Raw genomic sequence first — 20,654 nt, 5'->3', positions numbered from 1 at the left:
AAAAAATGCTCATGATGTAAATGAGAGACTAAAGGTTGCCTCAGTTTAATGGATGATTTATAGCAACACTGGCTACAGCAAAGGAGCGATGGTACTTTCTAGAGATCTCTGCTAAGCATGTTTTGTGCATTTCTACATTTAGTTCTCACAACGCTTTGTCATAGGAAGTATTATTATATTAATGTTATGTACAAAGCAACAGAGACTAGTGAATATCCAGACTTTGGCAGCAACAGGAAACAAAAGGCACTGTATTTACTCACATTGATGTATATGGCAAGAAGCTCAGGCTCAGTAGCTTAAAGTTGCCAAATTATTGAAATAAACTGAATATTTAATTATCAAACACCCTCAAAATATTCGTGTTCTTATTTTGTAGATGAGGACAGAAACTCAGAATTTATTATGGTCTTATAATAATTTTTATTTACTTCATCTGTCTTGATTTCAAAGCTCATTGTAATTTTTGCTGTGTTTTTTCAATCACTTTTCAGACACGCCTGATCTTCAACTGATATTTGAGCATGGAATTACGGTGCTGTTTAACTGGCCATTCACTGAGAAGGGCTCAGCAGGTGCAGGTGAGTAATGGGTGTGTATGTGTGTGTGTGTGCCTGTGTGTGTGTGTGTGTGTGTGTGTGTGCCATTCATACATGTGTGTATTCTTGGTTTTGCTCTTTAAAAAGAAATATAAGCTCTTTTGCAGAAGATTGTTCAGAAAAAAAAAAACCTGTCCATCATAACTATCCTTTGAAACACAATGATTGAAAAAAAAAGACAAAAAATTCAATGATAGCTCAAAGATAGACCCTACAAATGGTGCCATGCCAGTTTCTGTTCTTTTAATGATGTCTCAATTGAATTTTCTCTGAGAGCAAATTAAAAGAGGATTTGCTAAGTGCCAATGCCTCTCACTCTTGTGGGATTAAAATACCCAGCTGAACTCTTCCTGCCTCTGTGAGGATCAATGCTTAGGAGATTCTGCAATGGTATTGGACCTCACAAGGCTTTTGATGAGTTGCAGGACAGGATCAAGTCCAGCTGGCTCCTCCATAGATATATTGTCTCCTGCAGTGTCTGCTCAAAGGAGTAGAACATTTTTTTAAGTTTAGTTAGCAGATGAATCAAAGGTTCCCCAGCAACAATTATGCTGAGTAAGCTGGTGATATTTTCTCATCATCATTTTCAATTACAGTTCTTCCTTCTTACTCCCAGGGCCCCAGCTCTGCAATGAACTAGGTACTTGGGCTCTGAGTTATAAAGGTTAGTTGCAAGGGGAGTATGCCCTTTGTCTTTGGTGATAATACAGAGTGGTTCTTCAAGTTCATAAGAAGCCAGAAATAGAAACCCTGTGCTCAATCCCCTGAACTGAACTTTACTCTTGAAATTAGTCCTTTCTTATAGTGGGTAAAATAAACCAATCAGCAGGAAAACCAAGTTCACCTTTCTTGTGAACTGAGATTTCACTGACATACATGGGGACAGCTGTCTTGATCCACAGCACATGTGGTGTTATTCTACTGGCGGGGTCTCTGATCCAACAAAGAAAGGTTAATACCTATTCAAGATTCAAATCTCTGCTTGTTTTAGTCAACTTTTTTCACTGCTGTGACTAAAAGATCTGACCACAATAATTTTAGGGAAGAAAATGTTATTTGAGGACTCACAGTTTCAGGGGTCTTAATCCATAGCAGGCTGGCTCCATTCCTTGGGGCTGGAGGTGAGACAGAACATTGTGGCACAAGAGTGTGGCAGAGGGAAGCAGCTCACATGGTGATCCGAAAGCAGAGAGAGACTTCATTCCCTAGATACAAAATATATCCCCCATAGCCACACTGCCAATGAAACACTTCCTCCAGCCACACCTCACCTGGGTCCAGTTACCACTCAATTAATGCCACCAGGGATTAATTCACTAATTAGGTTAAGGCTATAACCCAATCACCTCTGTACCAAAACTTCTTGCATTCTCTCACAGGTGAGCTTTTGGCAAACATCACTTCTAAACCATAACAGCTTCCATTAAGAATCAGGATGCTATCTTGATTCGTATCCATGGCTTACTTTCTGTAAATTATTTTAAAATATATCATTGTTTTCTTTTTCTCCCACTCCCACCACAAAGTTAGATAATCTTTGACTCACTGCTAATTTGTCGAAAGCCACATTTACCGTTTAACATCAAGAACCTCAAATGACATAAAAATGAGTTAATTTGTCTTTGAAACCCAAGCCTAGGACATTTCCATAAAAACGTGAAATACTGAATATGCTTAGCTCATTAAACAATTAAACAAAATATTACTGAACATATTAAAATTTTCCAGGTGTAGTGCCTTTTCTAACATAATTGAGAGCAATTTTGATTTCTTTTTGTATGCCAGACACTGTCCAAAGCACTTTGCAAACGTTAATCTTCATATATGCTCCATAAAGTAGGTGCAAATGTTATTACATTTCAGATGAAAAAAAAAACTGATGTTCAGAATGGTGAGGAAAATGATAATCAGAGATTAATCTGGGATTCAAATCCCTGTGCTCAGGTTTCACAACCCTGACTAACCTCTGTGCTCCACTGCAGAAAGTTAGAAAGGAAGAAAGAGTATGTTGGTAGACACTGTATAGGAAAGGTTGATACATAGTATTCTGATTAGAAGGTGTAGGCTCAAAACTGACTGTACATATTGTGTTTATGATTTTTCCTCAACTGATATGTTTACTTGGGCTGACTTTGGGAACAGGAATGATTTAACCTTTTACACACTATATATCTCTTAATGCAGCTATATCCTAAGTTTTACAAGTTTCACAGTGGTAGAAGGTTTTACATGTTAAAAATAATCAGAAGGGGTTGGGGATGTAGCTCAGTTGTAGAGTGCTTGTTTGAAATACATAAAGCCCAGGGTTTCATGCCCAGCACCCCCCCAACACACACACACACGAGTCAGAGAATGAGCATTAAAAATATTTTCAATACAATGTATTCTAACTGTATAATGGACCAAATCACAGATCCTGATTATCTTTTACAAGTTCCAACAACTGAATTATTATTGCTACAGTCATGAAATATATAAAACTAAATTGATTATAGTCAAATACTGTGCCACTTGGTTTACAATATTTTCTCTTGAAAAATTCAGTTATCCCATGCAATAATTACCATAATTGTCTCCACTTTACAGATGAGGCAACAGGAGTGAAAATGTTGGATAACTTGTCCAAATTTTCACAACTTTTGTGCCGGAATTTGAACTCAAGCAGTCTAAATTCAGACCCTGTGTTATTCATCACTGGGTGAATGATTCTCCAAACATGGTTGGTGGAATACTCAAGATCCCCTAACCTCTTAGGAATTCCACAAGGTTAAAGTGTACTCAAAATGAATAGCAAGACATCATTTGCCTTTTTCACTGTGATGACACTTTTGCTGAAGGTGCTGAAGCAGTGCAGATGCATCTAATGATTCCTCAATAGGAATCAAGGCAGTAGCACAGACTAAATTAGTGGTCACAGTATTTCAATTCCACATGCTGCCTGCAAAATAAATGCCTATTTCACTAAAGATGGTCCTTGAGGAATCAGTAAAAATTATAAATGACTTTAAATTCTGACCTTGGAGAACACATCTTTTTAAATTGTCTATGTGATGTAATCTAAAATAAAAGGACATGCTTTTTCTATATTAGAAAAGTACAATAGTCGTCTCTTTGAAAAAAAATGCATGCATGATTGAGTTGTGGGTTGATCTAGTTGATTTCTATATAGAACATTGTTTTTAATTGATAAAATGAACTATATGCAAATCATGGTCTTTCACACATGGCTATTTGGCAGATATTTTCTCAAAATTTAATAAAATGATTTTTCCGCTTTAAAAAATTATTATTTGCAGCCTCTAATAAAATTTGATATTTTGAGAAAATATCAGAATTTTGGACAACCTGGTTTCATCACGGTGAACTGGACAGCATCTAGATGCTTATAGAATTTTTTGATTAGTTATATGTTGCATTGATGAATGTAGTTTTTATATTGTATAATAAAATGTGTCAATATGTGGAAGGTCTGTCAAATATTTTTCAAATGACTAATGCATGACAGTATAAAATTACATATGAATAAAATATCAACTAGCCAATTAGACCCATGTCTTGCAATTGAACAGATTTGGGAGGCTCATTGATATGGTTTCTGTTTGCATATTACAATTAACTTAAGAAATGTCCACATCCACAATTTCCAAAAAGGTAATTAATATATATCTACCCCCATATTTAAACTATACATTTGTGTTATGGCTGATTTTTTTCAATATTTCAAATTAAAAGACATATCTGAAAGGACTAAATTAGAAGATGGAGAACCCATCTCTCTTCTATTAAATCAGAACATTTTAAAATAACAGTGGTCTTGTTAAATTGTGTTTAAATAAGAAATTTTTATAGAAACATGGTGTTTATATTAAGATGCAATAATTGGCTTACTACTAATAGTTTTATGTGAGTTGAACTTTTTAAAATTTCTTAGTTTAATTTTCTTGATAGAAACAATGTACAAAAATAAAAACATTTTTAGATCTATGCTAATTTTATAAGAATTTAGAATTTAACCATTCTGAGAACACTGCAATATATTTTCTTAATCTCTGCCTGATGTAGATTTTTTTTAAACTCTCTGGTTGAAAACATCTAGTGATGAGAAATTCATTACCTTATAGAATTTTTTGATTACTTATATGTTGCATTGATGAATGTAGTTCTTAAGAAACTCCATTACATTTTAATGCCACTCAAATTATATCATTTAACTTCTATCCATTGAGAGTGGTACCAAACTCAAATCTAGTGCCTCTTCTTGAACAGAACTTGAAAATAGTAAGGCTATTATAGTATGAATTTGAAATTAAACCATTGATCTGCCTACTGGTGCTTCTCTTCTTTTCCCATAAGGATATTGAGAGATTTTATCAAACATCTTTTTAAAATCTAGATATACTATGAAGCCTTTTTTTTTTCCTGAAATTCAAAGACAGAATATAAACAAAGTATACCATCCTTCTTTCTAAGTTTATCCATGTTGAGTGCTGGGAATTTCAATTACTTCTCAACACTCACAAATTATCCATTTCTAAGAGTGAATGAAATATAGCATATTTCTTAAAATAGTTTTAATAATTTTAGTCCTCATTTAACTATTTGAATACAAGTTACATTCTGTGTGTGTTAAATTCAGTGGTGCTGCTGTACTGCAGCAGCATCTTTAATTAGGTTGTTGGGGAAAATACTGACCTTGTGGGTAAATACCTCCTCTTCTGCCTTCATTGAACTGTGAAAGCCTGGACATTTATTTGGATTTTTTGTTGTTGGTAGTGTTTTGCCCCCCACCCCCGTTTGAAGTTTGCTGAATCATTAAATTAAATTAAATTAAAAAAATAGTTAGATTATCTTAGCTGTTCCTATTAGACTAATTTGAATTTGGCAATATATTATATAGAATCCACCAGTAGTAATTTAAGGATTAAGAAAAGTTCCAGATGAGTTGTTGCTCCATTTGATTATTTAAAAGCACCCATTAAAGTCACCTACTTATGAAAAAAATTAAAAATATCACTCAATTTTAATAAAAATGTTGTTGATTTAAACTTTTTAGACTTAATTTTACTTATTTTTTTTCTCCCTTTTATGGACAAAAGGAATCATGGTTAAAACTTTCAGGTTTGAATGTTTTCTCCTCTTCAGAGACAGACCTTCTCAGCATTATTCATATTCTATTTTTCTCCTTTTGACATCTAATATTTCTATTGCAAGAATCAACCTCCCCCGCCCTACACTACAAAAAAAAAAAAAAAGTGTTGCACAAGTCACAAGAGACACAAGGCAGAAAACGATGGCTTTACATTTTGGTTCATTTAACTGTGAATTTCACATCAATAATCTAGCACAAGGATTCCACATCAAGAATCTTAGCATCGGTGACACAATGCAAAAGCGTCATATCATAATGATTTGAGGATGATAGGGCAAGAAGCCATGTATAACTGGAGAATTCAGCACAAAGTGATCACAAGAGCAGGACAAGTTGGCCCTCGGCATTCAAAAAAGCTAATATTGTATCCTTTGCTGAAGATAACAGGATCTGGATGGAGCATATTACTATCACTTTTGGCTCTATCTTGTTCTGAACCATTGGAATGTAATTGTTTTTTTTTTTTCTTCCAAAAGTTCAATGTGTAGCAGAGTGTTATTCGATTTTCCTGAAAAAACTATTGATTTGTCACCCACACACTTTGGCATGTTTATTGCATTTCAGAATTATAAAATATCACCAATATCCAGGTGAGGTAATTCTTCCATAAGATTCCTGAATGCCACAAAGAGCATCATGGCCACCCAAAGAGAGATTTCACCCCTTAGTGTTTCCATGAACTAACAATAAGGTGTGATGTGACATTGCTGGCCAATTGGCAACCCTGGAATTCCCCTGGCAGAGAGTTGACAATGTTCTTCCCAGAAAAATAACCTTGGCTGCACTATAGCAATCAGGCATGTTGAAAAACTGGGGGCTTCCCTCTGCAAGAGATATGTTAATTTGCAATTAACATAGGATAAGGGTTATCCTTTCCAAATTTCTGCTTGGAGGTTTACAATTTTCCTTTGGATGCTATTCCTACCATAGTTCAAAACCCTGGAGATGCATGCTATATAATTTCTCTTGATGCCAAAGTTTCTCCAAATAGACTTATTTCCCCCACATCTACAGCTCTCCAAATCTTTATCCCATAGAAGGCAATGATTCCTCTTCATCAACTAAATTTTATAACCAATCATTATGAAGTAATCTTTAGAGCCAATAACTGAACCCTCTGCCCTAACTTGGAAATTCTACCATCTTTCCTTTATTCTCTCTTTAAAGATTTTTTTTCTGTTTTATGTCCTTCATAATTTCACCATTCCTCCCCAGTGACATCTACCTTTTAAGCATCTAGTCCTTTCTCTCCTTTCATATAACAGTTTCTCTAACATGACCAGTAGGACCAAAAGCCTGACTCATCAGGAAATTATTCTCTTTTCAGAGATAAAACATTCAAAATCACTAGAGGTGAATCTTGGAAAGAACTGATAGAACACTTTTATGATTTGGGAATTTTTGTTGACACAATTGTAACATTTCCCAGAAAATCCTAGAAATACAGTGTCATATATGCCCCTGAGAACTGATTAGTTTTTTTTTTCTTTATTGATTGTCAAAGTTGTACAATGAGGTAGACTAAGAATCAGAATAACTAGATCTGACTTTGCAGTTCACACCCAATAAGAAGTTCCCTTAAATATAACCCATGTTGAATTGTGAGATTGTACTTCTATGGATCTGGAAATCTATGTGAGCCCAGAGAAAGCACTTGGCTCTCATTCACATATAAGTCATGAAACAGAGTAGAAAGTAAATATAACAAATGAAGCTTCATAGGTATATGAACAACTGCTTACTAGATTATGTAGCTATCTATTATGCATCTCCACTTCCTCTGTCTAAACCAAAACTTTTGAAACTTTTCCAAATTGTTTCTTCTCTACTCTTTACTATTTCAGAAAAAAAAAATGTATATTAACCTCCTACTTGCCCAAGTACCTAGGAGACATTCTTGATCTTTTCTTCACTTTTTAAATCATGTACGATCCATCAAAAGAGCTAACTTCAAAATGTTTCCAAATTTTGAATTTCCCTCCCTTCTTTAGCTACCTAACTTTAGACATAATCATATGTGACTACTTGTCTTTTTCTTGCCTATTTAAAAATTTAATTCACACAGCATATAGAATAATATTTCAGCTAATCTTTAAAAAGCTTAGGAATCTTCCATTTCACTCAGGGCAAATACAAAACCACTGTTTGGCCTAGAAGACTCTTCCATTTACTGGTTCCAGCCTATATCTCCAAATTTATTTTGTAATATCCCCTTACATCCTTGCTACGATTTGTACAACCTGCAGATTTCTCACCCTAAGAATACTGTGGCAACAAAAGTGAGGTTCAATCTTAAGTATTAGTTACTTTGCAATAGGATATGAAGAAGTCTAAGGAAACACTTTCCAAATTCATTCATTACCTAGTTCCACAGTTTGTGGGATTCCTACAATAGGGATAATTTTCTCTGTGTTCATGATTCTGAAATATTCTTTGAAAAGGCAGATAATATTGCTTGTTACAAGAAAAATATAATAATTTGACAAACTTCATTTGTCATCAGGGGCACGCCAGAGATCGAAAGAGGAATCGCTAAATTGTGAGGTTGGACAGCAGCCTTCATCTACTGTACACATTCGCGACACCCAGACCAGCCAAGTTGCCAGTCCCAACACTTCTTCCTAGTTCCAGCTATTTTCTGGTTTCACAGTGTTTTTTTATTTTTTTTTCTTGAAACTAATGAAAAAAAGTTCTATCAGGGCTTTGGAAATAGTTAATAATGCTTCTCAGCTGTGGATTAAAGTCATAGTCCTAACATCAAAAGAGACATGATGTGCTTTATGAAAGAGCAGTACAGTGCTATGTGACAAAGAAATGATGGCCCGTGGTGCTTTTCCCTGGATAGACAGAATGCTTGGGAGATGCTATGACTCAGAGAAGATATACATCATACGATTGTTGTCAGGACTTAGCTCTATACAAATATGTGTTGAAGACAGAGATTTGGGATTACTAGAATATTAAGGATACCTGAAAAACTGGAATTTTGCAAAAAATTAATAATTGGGTGTATTCTGGAAGGAAAAAAAAAAAACAGAAGATACAAAATGAGAATGAACATGGAATTCCAGGGCTGTAGGTGTAGCTCAATAGTAGTGGAATGCTCACCTAGCAGTGCTAATCCCTGGAAACAATTCCCAATGCTTCAGAAGACCAAAAAGAAAAGAAAGAAACTTTGGGAACTTGCTTAGGAAACAAGTAAAGAGAAAGGAAAACACCAAGAGATGGTCAAAGACAAATTTGTAGAAGAACAAGGAAAGTACTTCAGAAGCCAAAATAAAAAGGAGAAAGGTTTCCTGGCATTCAAAGTGCTCAAAGACACAAATGGCACAGTGAGGTCAAATGAGTGGGGACTGCAAACCTTCCTGTGTCAAGTACAGAAGCCAGATATTAATAGGCCAAGGAGTGACAGGAAAGTATACATTTATTTCAGAAAACTTAGGAAGAAAAGGCCATAGTTTGAGTTATATCTAGAGGTAGACACAAAGAGTCAATAAAGATGGTATTTTTAAAATTTTACTTTTGTAAGCTGAGAGAGAGAGAGAGAGAGAGATTATATTTGCAGTTTTGCACTTCTAAGATTTCATTAAAGTTTTACACGCTCCCATTAGCACTAATCCAGTCTGAGTTCCTTTGAGTTCCCCAAATACCTTAAGTAAATATTGACATTTTTCCTATTAAATTATATTTTGAGATTATTCCTAGAATCATATATGGGTACAGACTCAAATAACTAATAAAATAATGATGAGATATACCAGAGACTGGAAAAGTAAGAAACTAGATTCACTAAATAAAAGCTTCTGAATTTATCATTTCTATTAGGAAACATTATTCAATGAATAAAAAAGAAATTATAAACAATTGCTATGCATAAATAACTTCAAATTTTAAAACTAATATAAAACCTACTTACTTTACAGATCTATGTGTTTTGGGAGATATTGCTTGGAACATAAGGATTTTCCTACTTAGAGGAAGGGAAATTGACAGCAGAATCTTTTGGAGTCTTTCTCAGGCCTATGGCTCTATGATCTGCAGTTCGGCTGCTCCATGAATATACCCAGTCACTAACTAGACACATATTAAAGTTCTATTACCTTCCTCTACTGCCTTCTTGGATGACAGTTTTGCTCCACTGACTAGTTCCCTGGATCAAGATCTGTCACCCTCTGCAGTAAAGGATTTCAGTAACAAAGGACAACAGGAATCTCATTATCACTGCCACACACAATGTACTGAGGGCAGATTTTATGCTCTTCTTCCTGGGCTTCTGGGATTTGAAATTTCCCCTAGAAACCCACTCAAAGTGATTTGATGAGATCTTCAGCATCCTTTCTTTCATGCTTCATCTATATATGTATTAAATTCTTAAATGAGAGTGTCAACACAAAAGGAAAAATTAATATGGTCACTCCAATTCCCCTCTCGTCTCGCAGGAAGGAGCTGCATCAATAAAACCACTCAAGACGTTCAGAAATATGTGGAGTTTTCCATGGGAGACTGCAGATCGATGCACATATAGAACATGTCCTTGTCACCCCTGCTGCGGTGCCTTCTCTCTGCAGCCTGATGACACATCAATAAAGCTGTCTGAGTCTCTGGCTACTGTTACAGACTGTAAATGTCTCCTAATATTAGTCTTGCTGAACAGAATTCCTGCGTGCCTCCCTGCCACCCTGTCTAGCCCCCACCTCCACAAAGGTCACCAGCTCCTATGCAGGACATACTTAAGTAGAGACTCAAATATCAAGAGGCCCAGGTATTAAAAAAAAAATAGCCTGGGCACTCCATAATTTGCTGAATTTCCAAAATTATGCATTTGTAAAGATGTAGCAGAATTTTTTAAAATTTTGCCTTTGTGTTAGTTCAAATGATAATGTACAAAATCATGATTTTAAAATAGCAAAATTGTAATTTTTTATTTATTTTTTATTGTGATTTTTAAAAAGCACTGCAAAATAAGGAATTAATAAATAAGTTCTGATTCTTTTTGTTTTCTTAACTAAACATGCCCCCCCAAGGATTGATAAAATGAGAATTTTGTGAAGAATAAATTAAATTTACTAACTATATTACTCTTTATTTGGAACAACATCATCACTTTTTTTGCCAAACATTTACTAGAAATGTGCCATTTACTGGACTCTCTGAGTGAGAAAGCATGCATGGAATCACCATGTTAACCCTCTTTAATTCAGGTTAACCAGTGTGCTTTGGACATACAAAATAAGAAAGATCCAAACTTTCCTTGCAAACATGGAGGTAACCTTGGAACTGCTGCTTGAAAGATAAATAAAACTTTTCTATGAGAAAATACAGAGGAGTGACAACGAAGTCTTTCTGTGTGGAAGCATCAAGCATGAAGGTGTGTACCCTTCTTGACAAACAGCAAGGTTTGATAGGAGAGCCAAGGTGAGAGGTACTAAGCATTGACATAGAAAGGTAAGGTTGTTAAGGGCCTTGTATGTAAAAAATAATTCTTTGATTAGATCCAGGGTTCCCAGGCCTGGTTCATCAGCAGAATCAGAAATACCTTGGAGATTATTTTAAAAGTAGAGTATTTTTTTCCCCCTCAATACTGGGCATGGGACTCAGGGCTTCATGCATGCCAGGCTAGAACTCTATCTCTGAGCTTCAATCCCATCCCCCAAACTACAGATTCTTTGGTTCATTTCTAGATTCTAGTTAGTAGCTGGGGAATGAGCTCCACCAATTTACATTTTTAAGATGTTCCAGAAGTAATTATAATGCTTACCAAACTTAACCAATTCCCATGTAGAAACTGAAAAGACAAGGATGGGCTGAAAAAGAGACAATCTGATATATTTTAGGCTTAATAATCACCAATTCTGTAGGTAAATGAGCAGAATATGTATTAGAGGATACAAACAGGTGTCACACATATTGGTTTTACAGGATGTGAACAGAACTGATATCTCTCTCTCTCTCTCTCTCTCTCTCTCTCTGTGTGTGTGTGTGTGTGTGTGTGTGTGTGCGCACAAATGAGCACATGTGTATGTGTGTATGCCTGTGCATATACCTTGTTTATTCTTGTTTATTACTTAGTTACTACACTTCAAAATGTGACCTTTGTACAGCCAATTTGGTTTCCTGCTTTCCTTGTACACCTAGGGGATTTTGCAATACTGGCTCTGTTTTTAATGTGACAATCATCGGCTGGAGCCCCTTATAAACAGGACATGCTTCTTTCTGGCTGCCAACCCTCTCCATTGCCTTTAAAAAAAAAAAAATTCAACTTGATTCTCTCATTCACCTCTCTGTCTGGCCACTGTAGGCACTTTATTTTGTAAATAACACTAGGGGACATAATATTTAAATGAAAGGTATTAATCTTGCCTGCAGTTTTTTTTTTTAATAAGTCTACATTTGGCAGAGAGAGGTTAATTAAAAATATGCCAAATCCCACTAGGTTGCTTTATGACATTTATTCATGAATTTTGAAAAAAAATGTATTATATTGGAGAAAATTAAGATTTACTGAGCATTTACTCTGTACAAAGCACTTTTCTAGGGGATTTTAATTAATGTTTTCACTTCATCAGCTTAGTAATCTTGAAAATATTAGAAGATAAACCCTATGAGGGGCAGTGATCTCTTACTGCTGAATTTGCAGTGGTTGGAATAATGACTGGTACAATGGGGGCATCTGATGAGTATTATTGATTAGCTAAATAAAAGGTAAGTCACAATTATTAAAATTGGCATGCAGAGTTGCTGACAAAGGTCACAAAGGTCATGAATTTTTAAATTAGAATTCAGCTCACTTTAAAACCTGTGAGTCTCCTCTGTCCAGTATTGGCTTTCCCTTTATGTTGAAGTGACTCCTCAGGCATATGTGTCACTTCTTGACTGAGAACATGAAGGGAGTTCCTTGACCACAGTCAATTGGATTTCTAGCCCAAATAATTTTGTGCATTATCTTGTTCTCTCTTTTTCACTCTCCTTATGAAAAAAAAAAACATCTTAATTTCTTTAGATGCGTATAGAAATATCCTGGTGACAAGTGAAGTTAATAGATGAACATAACACAATTTCAGACTATTAGGAGCCTTGTAAGACCACATATGAAAGTGGCCCAACATGTGTACCCTTCCCAGCCTGCCTTAAATCTGGTCTAATGTTTTGTCTGACAAGCTAAGAGGACTCTACATTATGAAAAAAAAAATGCACCACAATGCAAATATCTGCTGAATTTTAATGCAACCCTTACTTGACCCAAGATATTAATCAAATGAAATTAGATTTCGGGAAAAGACTTTGTTTATTGATGAGATGATTTAGCATAGCTTAGCTTGGCTACTTTCCTCCTCTAACATATATTAGGTGATGCCCTATTTGAATCTTACTCTGACCTTTCCCAGCAGCATATCTTTCTACTAATCGATAGGCACAGCCCTCTTCTGATGGTCTATGACATTTTTTTGAACTGATATTATAGCTGTCTATGATCCTGAGATAAAACTGTCTTTTAATAGCTTAATTAATTACATTAAGCAAGGGAATGAGACAACCAGCTAGATTTATTAGAGAACTCTCATCTCTTTAGTTTTTCTATACTCAGTAGCAATTTTACAAATTCTTTGAAGGGACAAAGGAATTTACCTTAATTCTTCTTTGAACAACTTTCTTTTTTGTATTTTGGAGTTAAGTATCACTGACAAATAGGTTAGCCATTCCTATCTGACAAATGACTTTAATTTAAGTAATAGATCTCTGAATAGACAGAATTCCACGGAGTAAGGAGAAACGTGCATTTAAGTACAACACAGACTAGCACACTGATGTCTCGGATTTGGTTGGTCCATCTCTCACTGTGCTTATTTATTCTCATGAACACAAACTGCTATTTTTAACATAAGGTTTCCAAAGCTCTCTGCAACTGTTGTTCTCAGATTGCTTCTGCGGCTGGCTACTGAATCTGCACCTATTAAATGACACCTATCCAGATGATAACTGATGTACAGGGAAGCCAGATTTCTAACATGAGGCTATAAGACTGGGCCCATCAGACAGAATCATGTGTTCCAGACTTGTGTTTAGGTTTCTCCTGGAAACTTTATCAACAGCTTCTCATTCTATGGTAGGTAGTGAGAATGAGCTATAAGTTACCAAATTAAGGCCAAAATTACAAGTTATGGCTTTTTATTCTATTCATACTGAGCAATATAGTATTCTTAAATAATGGCATGTCTTACAATTTCAGCAAAGGGATACAAAGTCATGGTAATTTTTATTTAAAGTAAACCTTATATATGTTTACCATTACAAAGGAGAATAAAAGCCAATATTCAATGTTTATGATTATTATATAATACTGTGGGGTAAATGCTCAGGATTTGTAGTAAATAAAAAAAATGATAGGACTTTTATGATTAGAGAAAACTATAGGACTTTTATGATTTCAACTTTCAAAATATGCATAAGAAACAATTTCAAAGGAATATGTTAAAATATTTTTTGAGATATCACATTATGATTTGGGAGTGAAATTTACTTCTACTCATTTTAGGCAAATGTTTATCATAGGAATATATTCCTCTTATGAAAACTTGAAAATTGATAAGTATAAGGAAAATAATATACAAAAGATGATTATTTTGTCCATGAAACCATCCAATTTTGACATAAAAAGTTAATAGATAAAAGTGCCATTACAACAATTGGTAGATTGGTTTCTTAAAGCATTTTTTAATATACCAATGATTTTTAACACCAATATTTCAAAGAAACTCCTTGTAATTTAATGTAATGAAAGAAAAAAATGTTAGTCCATATGTACAAATTGGTTGAGGGAAGAACAACAAAACACAAGGCAGGCATGTAGGCAGATTCGAGTATATTTCAAATAACATGTTAAATGCTGATAAGCTAATATTCATATAAGAAAACAAAAGTAAAGGACATTCAGACTTTGCTCATTGGGAAATGCTCCACTCACAATCACTTTGGAGAATAAGGCAGGGAGGCTACAAGAAGGTTACTTGAGATCCATTTGAGATTATGTCAACCCACAGAGCTGAGGGATTGACAAAATAAAGCAACTGTTTGTTTGTTTTTTTTTACTTTAACTTTTTTTTTAAAAAAAATTTCCAGTTCTCCTTATATGCTTCACTAAACACACAAAACCAGAGACAAAACGCAAAGGAAACTTGTTTATACACTTTAAGGTTTGTGAATAGTTTCAAGGGAGCTAAGGGATATCATGAAGTCATCTGGTATGTTTTCATAAATAAAAATACTTCAGAGTATTATGCACTGTGTGAAATTCGTGGCACCCTTGATGATCAAAATACACTTTTTTTTTTTTTTTAAGACCAAACAGGTCTGCCTGGCTCTGAGGGACACTTTACATCAGAATATTTTATGTGTGTGATCCAAAATTTTAAAGACTTAATTGTACAAGTCTAAACCATATCCTCGAGACAGTGACAAATGAAAAGACCTCATACCAAAACCTAGTACACAAAGTAAGACACTGGCTAATGAGTTAAAAAAAAAAAAATGAGGTCACAAGTCACAGACAAAGACAAGATGGACTCCAGGGGAGGAGAGCCACCAGGAAGTTGTCTGGGAAAGACTGCAGTTATAAAGAACCATTGAACACTCATTGCTCACTTCAAAAGTCGATAGGTCTGAGACAGTGTGACACATCAGACTAGTCAAAAGACATAAAGGTCAGGGACCCTTCACATTTAACAGTGTCTTCTTTTCATTGTCCTCGAGGCTTGCTCTTAGTCTCAAGGATTTCAAACCCACAGAGGGAAAAAAAAAATTACTGCACCCAGTTAAATGGCCCCTGTATCTGATGCTGGTTCTCACTGTGATCTGTCCATCTCCCTCTTTCTGGAACCTTGACTGTAACGAGAACATCTGTCTTTTACCCTTACAGAAATTGCTTTAACACCATCATCTACTCCTTATTTATCTTCTGCCCACTCACTCCACCATGACAAAGAAACAAGGGTTAAAACTTCTTGTGTTAAAGGGTTAAGACTCCTATCAACATCAATTGATTCCTCAAATAGGCTAAAACAATAAAAATATTATTAACATATTGATCATCTCAAATGTGAAAAGTTTGCACATATATATATATATATATGAATGAATGAATGCAAAACTTCACGTTCATTTGTATAAATTAATTCATACATTTCTTGACAAAGCTAATTAGGATTGGATGTGTAAATTTTGAATTCCTGAAGTTGCATGCTACCAATGATTTTCTGATTAATAAAATCACATGCTCTTTTAACCATGCAATCTTGCTATCAAGGATGCTAAATGATTATTCAAAAACAGAGGAAAATGACAAGAGAATCAATTAGGGCTTAACATCTTTTTTTTTTTTTTTTTGTAAAGCTTTCCTTATTTTCTGTAGAATTCAGTCTTATAGGGCCAGTCAAATAAGACACCATTCAAACTAATTCCCAGGAATTTTGTTGACACCTCTGTCCCTCTGCTGCTATGTGTGGATTCATAGTTCTGTGTGAGCATCATGTGAATACATTATCTGATTTGAAGTGAGAGAGAAAGTACTAAATGTTTTCTGGTCCAGTTAGTATTTTTCCCTATCATGCACATGCTGTATGAAAAGACACAGCACAGGGCATCTGGTGATCAATAAATCCTCATTTTCTCTGTAATCTTGCAAATACATCCAGACTATTGTGTATAGCTGTTCTCCACCAGAATCACAGTAACCAGAAATGTTACATGTAACAATGCAAAAAACTGAGGAGAATGTAGGGAAGCAGGAAATAAAAGAAGGGAAAGAAAAAGGATGATAGGAGAAGAAAAACTCTTAAAGAAAGAAGTTCTAAGGATTAAGTGATGCTCTGGACATTGGTAGTATTTTAGGATGTTACTGAATCTACCTAGCATGCATAAACTCATGTTTTTAGAGTATTTAAAACCAAAAAGAGAATTGTCATATTTATTCATCAGTTTGTGCTTAAATAAGATCTTAAAGTAAAAATTGCAGTTTTCATTTTACAACGAGGAAACTAAGGCACATGACATTTTAAATGACTAACCCAGTGGCACTAAGGGAATCTTCCTCAGAATGAGAATGGTGATGTATTAACTCCTACCAGTTTCATAACTTCATCTCTAGAGTTGTCATTCTGAATCTAAGACTATGATCACGAAAGTCATAAAAGTGACTTTACTTATATTAAAAATAAACATTTCAAAAATCATACAGTAAAATATGCCTTAGTTCAAAGATAGGTAAAAATCTGGAAAATATTTATATTGGGCCCAATAGGTAAAGAAAAAAATCCAGAAAAGATAACAGATCAATGGAAAAATAAGAAAAAAGATAAATAGGAAATTCAATTCACCCACACACACACAAAAGATTGAAGCAGCTTAAAACCATATGGATAGATGCTCAACCTCACTAATTATTCTGCAAAATGCAAATTAAATTACAAAAAAAAATGCTTTTCTTTAAATCTATCAGATTGCCAAAGAGTATAAAATTTGGCAGGGGTGTGAAGAAACAGACATTTTTATATATTGTTGTTGCAAGTACTTGGCAATATGTACCAAAATTTTAAAGGCACATATGCTTGAATGTAGCATTCACACTTCTAGGAAATTTTCCTATTGGTAAACAACCACATATATTCAATAATATATGTCTAACAGTTATCCCTTTCCTCAGTTAAATGTCCAACAGTAGAATATAAAGCACATCCAGTATGCCATTAAAGAAATGATAGAGATATTATTGTAGAAAAATTTCCAAATAGTTTGTTAAAAAATAGAACATGGTTTAGGCATTATTTCCATTTTGCATAAAAACAAATTATCTATCATATCTATGTGTTGAAGACTCTGGAGTCAAGATATCTAGTCCTGATATCTCCATTAACTCCCAATTTGTGTCAAACTTAATATGGCCATTCGAGAACACTTGACTTCCTCCACCCTCCCCGAAGCCTACTGTAATGTTTTCTTCTCATTCTAATAATTATCATCACTTTTATTTCCTTATTTATGCCAACCTCTACCTCACTCTGCTTTCCTATTCCATTTCTAATCAACCAGCAATTTCTACTGCCTTACTCTCCAAAACATTTCTAAGACTAAGCAACATTTGGTGTCTCTTCACTGATCATGGCCCTATTCCAAGCCACCAGCATATTCCCTACACTTTTGCCTACTGTTCCTCTCTTCTACTTTGATTTCTCTACAATAATGACTATACCCAGGAGGTAGAATTATGTTTTTGTATGCAAATGTCACTTATTGCCTACCACCCTTTAGTGTTCTTATCACTTAGAATAAGACTTCAACTTTTTAACTGGTCTCCTACAAAGCTTAGTCTTATCTGTTTTCTATCTGTTCCTCTGACCTTCACTTGCACCATTTGTTCATGTAAATGAATAGAAAATTTGCTGCAGGATGCACAGCAAATGGTAACATATTGAGGAGAGCTACTGTGATTTGTTAAAGTTTGGGGATTTAGAGCCCACACTGCTCCCCTGTGTTCCCTGCATTGCACTCACACAGGGATCTTGCAGACCTGCCTGCTCAGTGTAAGCTGCTGTTCTCAGGTTGGACAATCAAATATCCAAAGAGTGACACTTGCTGATTTCAAGAGGTTTTTCTATTCTCAGTGCCTTTAACAGAGATGCCATTATCACCCTTCCCTTTTGTCTGCCCTGAGGACATCATATGAAATTTTAGGTGCCAATGACTTTTACACACCAATCTGAATTAGGGAGTTGGTTGAAGGCTACTTCATAACCTAGTTAGGTTGTAATTTTCTCCTTTACTGTCTTTTTAAGTCCTATTTCCTTATTGTGATTAAAAAAAAATATTTTAGAGAGATCAAAAAGCTTCACAAACTTTTTTTTTTTTGCTTACCTCATGATTACTAAATCCTCTTTACCTAACCTCAGTATATTCTGCATGCTGTTTGCCTTTTTAAATATAAATTGTACATTTATTTCTTCTTCAATTACATCATTTTAAAAAAACCATGAAATCTCAACAGAAAGTACAATTAAAAATTTTGTAACAATATATAGACAGATATGTGATATGCCAAAATGGCAAAAAATAGAAATAAAAAATTATTTTCACTAATCTGATTCAGGTAGCTCTTTTGAAAGACTAGCTAGTTTATTTGTTTTGATCATACTATATGTTAAAATTATACATATTTGTATATATATATATATATATATGCATGCAATTTTGTGTAATTTTTAAAAATAGACTTATTTTTAACTTTGTACAGCATTAATTTACAAAAGGAAATTGAGAAAAGCATTTTCCTACCATGTAGGACAAGATCTGGTAACATAATGCTGAAAGGAAGAGTGACAGCAAAAAGAGTAAGAATACAGAAGAAACACTATTGTTTTGTCTAAGAGAACAAAATTAGAACCAAGACCTTGCGAGCTTTGGTCTCCTATTAACAGCTGTGTAGCCACAGGTGAACCACACAGCTCATTGGGGGCCATGATTTTAATATCAAATTGATAGGTTAGAAACACCAGAAAATGTGTGTGTCTACCGAAGGCTCACCCAGAATATAAAGTATGCTTAGTTTGGCTATCACAGGTGAATTCTTACATATATTTTGCATGAAACATTTGTATTGCAAGTGTCTCTTAAAAGCTAAGATTTGAGATTAGAATCAAACTAGAGGTAAGTGACTTCAGAGAGGGTATGTGCTCACTAGCTCACCCCTGTGATGAGTTGAATTGTGTACCCCCCCAAAATATATGTCAAATGTACCTCAGAATTCAACCTTATTCAGAAACAAGGTAATCAAGTTAAGCAAGGTCATTAGAATGGGTCCTAATCCACTATTACCACTGTCTACATAAGAAGGAAGAATTTTGATGCAGAGACAGAAATACAAAGAAAGAAGACACAGAGAGAATATGACCATGAGACTGTAAAAATTCATCAACAATGACAATGATTGTCAAAAAAAAAAAAAAAAAGAACAACGGAAGAGTCAAGGAATTTCTCCTATAGCTGGCAAAGAGAGCAAGGCCCTATTTATAGACTTTTAGCCTCCAGCACTTTGGGACCATATGTTTTTGCATTTTTAATCCACTTTCTTACAGCAGCAACAGGAAACCAATACCCACTTGAAGCTTGTTATTAGCTTTTGTTGCCTCTATATAGCCCCTACAGTCATTTGAGTACTTTATCCTTTAGATTAGATTACTTGTATGACCTCTTTCTTGTGTAATCTTGTTTTTACCATTATTTAGGTTAGAAAAAAATCATTTTAAGACACAGCACCTTAAAATAAGTAAAAACATACCAGGCATTTAAATACTGAATTTAGAATGCTTTTATAGAGCCACAGCCCTTGGACAACTTTGTGTAAATAGAGCAAAAACATGGAGTGGAGTTGACTTGGCAATGAAGAATGTACCAGAAGGCTAACTTGCTAGAATACAATTCCTTGCCTGAGAAGTTTTCCAAAGAGGTTTAGCAATTGTTTTTAAGGTACCATGTTGGCTACATTCTTGTTAAATCTAAGCTAAGTATATGAAATAATAATACTGAGAGAAATCAGATAGTAGATAAAAGATAGAAATTTTTTTTAAGAAGTTATTCTTCTGAAAAAATAATGACCACTTTTTCCTTTTCTATCTGCTGTCCTTACATTGTGACTGCTGTGGATTCTACCTGTGTGGAGAGCCAGTGAACATATTGTAAATTCAGTAACAGACTGACTCTTGGGAATAAAAAATAATGTTGCCAAATGAGTCTTGGAGGCTCCTACTTTATCAAGACAGAAGGAGCAAAAATTCAGATTTGGTATCATGGAAATAGCATGAAATAGAATCAGATGTCAATCGCCTCTCCAGCTGTTCCTGGATTCAGAAAGCAGTTTGACT

General features: G+C 34.7%; 1 protein-coding gene across 7 annotated transcripts in view; it reads right to left on the bottom strand.

Annotated features, from left to right (window-relative positions):
* Lrrc4c (leucine rich repeat containing 4C) overlaps window positions 1–20,654 on the bottom strand; it is a 1,114,683-nt gene that overhangs the window by 712,389 nt on the left and 381,640 nt on the right. The window contains exon 1 of one of the 7 annotated variants that reach the window (XM_078046214.1): window positions 1,668–1,763. The exons of the other annotated variants lie outside the window; for them this stretch is intronic. The gene's annotated coding sequence lies outside the window, so the exon portion shown is untranslated. Of the gene's footprint in view, window positions 1–1,667; window positions 1,764–20,654 lie in introns of those variants that run through there. 7 annotated transcript variants of the gene reach the window in all.

This window comes from Ictidomys tridecemlineatus, chromosome 4 (assembly GCF_052094955.1).
Source record: "Ictidomys tridecemlineatus isolate mIctTri1 chromosome 4, mIctTri1.hap1, whole genome shotgun sequence".
Lineage (NCBI taxonomy): Eukaryota > Metazoa > Chordata > Mammalia > Rodentia > Sciuridae > Ictidomys > Ictidomys tridecemlineatus.
Note: the sequence above shows the minus strand (reverse complement) of the source record. Positions and strands in the feature narration are given on the sequence as shown.